This window comes from Bidens hawaiensis, unplaced genomic scaffold (assembly GCF_021521415.1).
Source record: "Bidens hawaiensis isolate Kalapana, Puna unplaced genomic scaffold, B.hawaiensis_p1.1 tig00028991_1, whole genome shotgun sequence".
Classification (NCBI taxonomy): Eukaryota; Viridiplantae; Streptophyta; class Magnoliopsida; order Asterales; family Asteraceae; genus Bidens; species Bidens hawaiensis.
Window position 1 is genome coordinate 20,374 of NW_027494762.1, and position 6,225 is coordinate 26,598.

Consider the following 6,225-nt stretch of genomic DNA (forward strand, 5'->3'; position numbering starts at 1 on the left):
ATGAGATATCTCTAAAATCGTTATAATACAAAATAGATAATAAGAAGCAACTCAGACCGAATACACATGTGTCTGGATCCAAACATAACTGATAATTGGCATACAAAACCAAGTCAGTCATAACCGGTTCTCCAACAGGGTCACATAGCCTAGGGGAAGGTTGTCTCCGAATAGGGGCTATGTACTCGAGGAACCTTTGAATTGTGTGTGTAGGGCAGTGGTACAAATCCTGGGAATGGACAGGCATTCCTACTGAGATTGTGAACAGAAAACTATATTTGTATTTAACGACTGTTATAAATGTTTTATCGAGTCAACGTTTCACCAGCATATAGCTGACGTGTTTTTCCCACCCATGCAGGTAACTAGATGCTAGTACTGAATTACTGATATACAAGGACTGGAGTCATGACGTTAGAAGATCGCACAAGATGGCTCTATTTTTGAATACTTAAAATCCTTGTAATATTAATATCACTGTTTTGTAAAACTAAAACTCGGGTATTTAATTCCCAAGTAATTTTGATAATGTAAATTAATATTTTAATATTTTAAAGACTTCCGCTAAAATGAACCCGCTACTCTGATATAATTACAAAACACGTACCAACTGACAGTCACACGCCAAGGCCCTGAATCAGGGTGTGACAGCTTGACACGTGAGCGGACAAAGAATCTTTAGTGCGTGTGCGAGTTTCAATGTGCCACCTCATTTTGTAGGTTATGAAAATTGGTTGAAGTCTGCTTGTTCAAGAAGCAAACTATCGGTTTGTATCCACTTTTCAAAAACTCACCAACAAACACTTAACAGTTTTCTAAACCACCTATTTATTAGTAAACAAATTCAATGATACATTGAAGTTGATCGAAGGGTTCCCTCAAAAGACCATATTTGAGTCATTGGAAGAAAGTGGCTTCTCTTTTGGGATTTATTATCGACTAGAGTTACATCCGGCGCGTTGCGTTAGGACAGGCCGGTAAAATTATGGCGGTGGTAAACCCCAAGAGTTGTCGGTCCCTGGACATTGAGACGGTAAGTTGATACAAATTCGGTCGGTTTACGCTACGTGCATTATGGTATCGGAACTAAAACTCGGGCGTCGGTAAAACTTGAACGTTGTCAATCCCGGGTGTTGAGGCACTGAGTCTACGCAAATTCGGTCGGTCTCAGTTATGTTTGTAACGGCATCAAAACTAAAAAAGTAAACAAAAATAAATACAAAAACAAATTTGGCATTTAATTGGTTTTTGTTACATCATAAAGGTACCAGAACTAAAACAAAATGTGGTACACGTGTCGTAAACATACACACGTTGTTGACGGCAACTGGGCTCCACCTAAGTGTATCAGAAAAAACCAAAAAAACTAAAAATACCCTAAAGAAGACTTGAACCCGGGTATGTTACATGTACATGAACAAACCAAGACATAATACAATCCACTAATTACCACCCAGGCAAACGCAAGTTGATGTTACGTAACCAACCATTTATTTTATATAACAAAACAATTCTGTTAAAATTAACCAACTGCGGCGCCAAACTCGTACTTTGTACTAATTAGATAATATCCTCCATCAACACTTTTCTATAGGTATAAAATTCTGTTGACTTTTTCTTATGCGTATGTAAAGAATCGTTGACAACGATTTTTCACTAACTATTTAAAAGTTACTGATTAGTTTTTTTGAATCTAATTTATTAATGTGCCATATATAGGCAATGGGTTCATCACTTGGGGGTAGTAATCCTATTTGTGAAACTAGTCTAAGTAATTAACTCTAAGTGATGAAGCTGTTGTCAATACTTTTTAGTAAAAGGATTAAAGACAGAATATATTTATCAAAAAGGAGTAGCGGCGCAGCTTGTTGCCCGCTTGCCTTCTGTTTCGATGTAATCCAATTTCCATGTAATATTAAATCATTTTAATGACCAAAAAAAAAAAATTTATCAATAAATTCGTTGCTGAAGAGGACATCAAAGTAACATTTTTGATGGTTAAAAGTGCAAGAAATTATGTAATTAACAAGTTGGATGGCATAATAATGTGGGTTGAGTCTCAATATACCTATCAACATGCTTTTGTCACTTTTAGTTTCATAAACAAATAATATAATATTTATGATTACTAAAAAAATATTAAAGTAATGATATAATAACTTTTATTAAAGGTTTTTTTTTTTTTTTTTGTAAGTTGTAAACGTTTCGTATATCACAATATGCCAACATTTTTTTTTCTTTTAACATGCCAACTTGTTGATCCATTGACCAGGTTTCAAGTTTTAACTGATCAACCTTTTCACGTGATATTAGGTAGTTATTAATTAAAAATAATTAGTATAATAATCATTTCATAAATGAGCTGAATTGTTAAAGGTGTGGCATTTGTAATTAATCCGCTTAGGTACTTAACAAATGACTATCGTGGAAATCGATTTTGATTACATTTGGTTGATTATTTTACAGAAATTTAAGAAAACTGAAGTACATAAATAAGTTTAATCAGTTTGATTCAAACTGGACTTCAAATGACATTGCAAAGAAGGAAAGCTGTCAAACTACTTTATTGTCAAACAAAGGTATTTTAATCTTAAAATTTTGCCAAGACAAGATGATCACCCTTCTCATGACGTTTCGAAAGGACACATAGGAGTTTATGAAGCATTGAGATTTAGCCCCTAATGGAACGAAATCTTGTTTCTGGTCATATACGATGAACATGGCTTGGTGGTTTCTATGATCATGTCCCCACCCCTACCGTGGCATCCCAAGTTCTGATGATCTCGTGGGACCTGTTGCGTATAATTTCCAATTCAATCGTCTCGGAGTCAGGGTTCCGGCTATTTTGATCTCTCTTTGGATTGAATGAGGAACCGGTATGTTGATGAGAGCAAATATTATGTGACAAAAAAAAAAACTTATAATGCAAAAACAAGTGATTACGTGATTATCTTAAGTTAGAGCAAAAGCATGAAGATAAACGTAACAAATTCTCAAATAAAATTGATACTTTTTTTAATGGGAAGTATTACATGATGGTCAAACATGTAGGGAATTTCTAGATTTAACAAGTATTGTCACGTTTGGTTGGTACTTTGGCAAATTTTGCAAATATATGCGTAAATTTGCAATTATCGGGTTCCACGTTTTACACTAAAAAAATGATGATTTGGAAATCACTAAAATTTGAAAAAAGAAAACACTCTAATGACGAATAACTGAACTCTAATTAATAAAATTGAACTCTAATTAATAAAATTCGGGTATGAGAGCTTCCCTGTGATGGTTTGTCACTTGATCTGCCTCGTCAAGACTTTTATGTCCATTGCTAATAGGTCTCATAAGTCATAAATCCAAAAGTCTAATTTATGTTGAGCCATTTCTAACTTGTTTTCTATGTCTAGCACTCTAGCCGGAACAACTATGAGTTGGCTAACTCTTGAATCTATTTCTTATTACAATTATTTCCACTTGTGCCTTTGGAATCCCATAAGTACAAATTAGTATAATTGTTTTATGCAATCAGTATTCCAGTTCAATAACATGAGGTGATGATTAAGATTTCAGGTTCAAAAGTTGACTTAAAAGATTTCTTCAGTGACGTTCTTAAATGAGTCAGACTTGTAGCGTTCAAACCTATATAAATGATTGGCATTCCGTCTCAAAAACACTTATAAACAAATAAAAGATAGTTCAAACGTTGTTAAAAAAGATTATAATTGATTTATATCTCATAGCTATAACTATAACTTAACTATGGAAAATGTACAGTATTCAAGCATTTAGATCTTCCCACGTGTAAAAACAATGAAAGTCTGCATAATCATATCTCGTCTTTGTACACATAATATTACAATTCTGTCCTCAGTCGGATATAATGAAACTTTTTTCTTTCTCATTCCTCATGAACACGAATGATCTCCCTGTTGAAACCGATCGCTTCATTGTATTGATTCGCTTTCCTGAATTACTATTATCTCCTTCGGATGGGCCCACTTGTTGATCTTCATGATCATCTTCAATCCTTAGTATATCAGAAATCAAAAGGTTTTGATTTTGGCAAGACATTGATCCCAATGAAGTGGATCTTCTTATTTCACTGACTTGGTAATCTTGTTCATGAAAGGGGTATTCTGGTAAATTCTCGTTTCGGATGATGCTAACCACAACTTCATCTCTATGATCATCCGGTTCGGGTTCTTGAACAACAAGAACAAGATCATTCCTCCTTTGGAATACAAGAGAAGAAACATTAAGATTGGAATTAGATCGGATTTGTGATTCCGGATGTCGTTGGAATGGAATTGGGATGCCGGGCAAGACGTGGGACCGACATAATGGACAATTGGAATGTGATCTTAGCCAAGTGTCGATGCATGGAAGATGGAATGCATGGCCACATTTTGGTAACAATCTTACACTTTCACCATCTTGAAACTCGCTAAGACAAACCGCGCAATCAGATCCTTCCACCACCTCATCACCTTTCATGTATGTGCATACCGCGATGGACTTGATCAATGACTCATCAAGTCCAGTGGCTGCATGCTGCCACTGGTCATGAGTTGTTGATTGATTTCGGTTTTCAGATTCTACAGACGGGGTCAGCTGGTTTTCTCTCCTTTTACAATATTTGGAGATGATGGTGTAGTAGCTTACTAAAAGGAAAGCGCTCGCTATGATCCCAATCACCACAATAATGAGAGGGGAAAAATTCATGCTCGAACCATCATCCCCCGATTGGAACGGGGGCGGTGGTGGGAATATTATGTAACACCATTGTGGGCAATATATGCTACAAATACCTTGTGAACAATCTCTATAACCATTATATGGTGGAAAGTTGGGGTTGCTAGGGTTACCCATAGAACCCATGACCACCAATCTATGAAACAAGTACAAAACAACAATCAACAACCTATGTAGTTCCAAAAAAGGGAAAAGACATAGAAGAGTAAAGGGAAGGGTCTTAGATGATAAGGGAAGTAAAGTAAAGGGTAGGGTGGGGTGGTGGGGTAGGGGTGATGTGTGTCTTAATATTCTTGTGTATACTTTATCTTTTGTTGGTCTATCATCTTCTTCTCTCTCTTTAATTTTTGGGCTTTACTTTATCTTTTTATGAAGTGAAAATGATAACTTGTTGACCACAAGGCTTTGGAGTTTGAGGTGGTTGAGTTGTTTTGATTTGGATGGCGATAACTCAACCTCCAAGTTCTCGAAAAACTTGTGAGTTGGTGAAATGTTGATATGTGGGTTCACCAAACCTTGGATATTTATAATCTAGGGAAAAATGATAATAATACTAATAAATGGCATCAACTTTTGATGACAAGTATGAAGGTATTTATAGTTTTTGTTTCCTTGCACTACATTAATATGTTACTTATGTTGGATAACTTAAAAATAAAGCGATCCTTTTAAACGAACTTTAACTTTAGTATGTCGTTGAAAATGTCTAAACATGTTACTCGTGGGTGAACGATGGGCACTGTGTATGTAATTTCTGAAAAGAAGTGACCAAACAATTTACTCTATAATTTATGAACTCACCCCATCAACTCATTTAGAGTTTTATAACATTACATGTTTATACCATTTGACTTTTTAGCCTGTTTGACTAGTTTATATAAACGGATTATACTACTCATTAGTCATTACGAGGCTACATGATATTAAGTGTGTGTGAGTTGGCTAGGTTACTAACTTTAATCCCCTCTATGTCAGACGCTGTGATGTGAACAAAATAGATTGATTCTTGCATGGCATAGAATTTTTATATGCAATATTCCATTATATTCATTCACAGGGTATTGATGATTATCCACGTATGTCACCTAAATAAATAAATTATCAGCAAGTTTTCATTTTTCAATTAATTTTTTTTTTCAACAGCCATTTAATTGATTTTTCTTTTTAATTTAATAAAATACATACGTTATATTTCTTTATTTTTATATGAAAAAAGCAATGTGCGTAGAGTATTAGTTTTGCATTTTGCTTGCAAATGACGTTTCTTTTGGCAAAGCAAGTGGGTTATGTTAATTGGTTGACTGAATTATGACTAGGCTACTCTCATGACATCAGACAAAAATAAATATACCCATTTATTTATGCTTTAAAGTTAGCTACATGTAGTATATTCTGTTTCGGCCAGTTTTTTCGTATTGAACCGGATCAAAAACGAAAAAGGAAACATTATACAATCAACAATGAGCATAACGAAGT

The 6,225-nt window shown here is 34.7% G+C and overlaps 1 pseudogene; it reads right to left on the bottom strand.

Moving 5' to 3' along the window:
- Positions 1-3,864: 3,864 nt before the first annotated feature.
- Positions 3,865-5,216, bottom strand: LOC143577998 (RING-H2 finger protein ATL51 pseudogene; annotated as a pseudogene).
- Between the last annotated feature and the right edge of the window lie 1,009 nt (positions 5,217-6,225).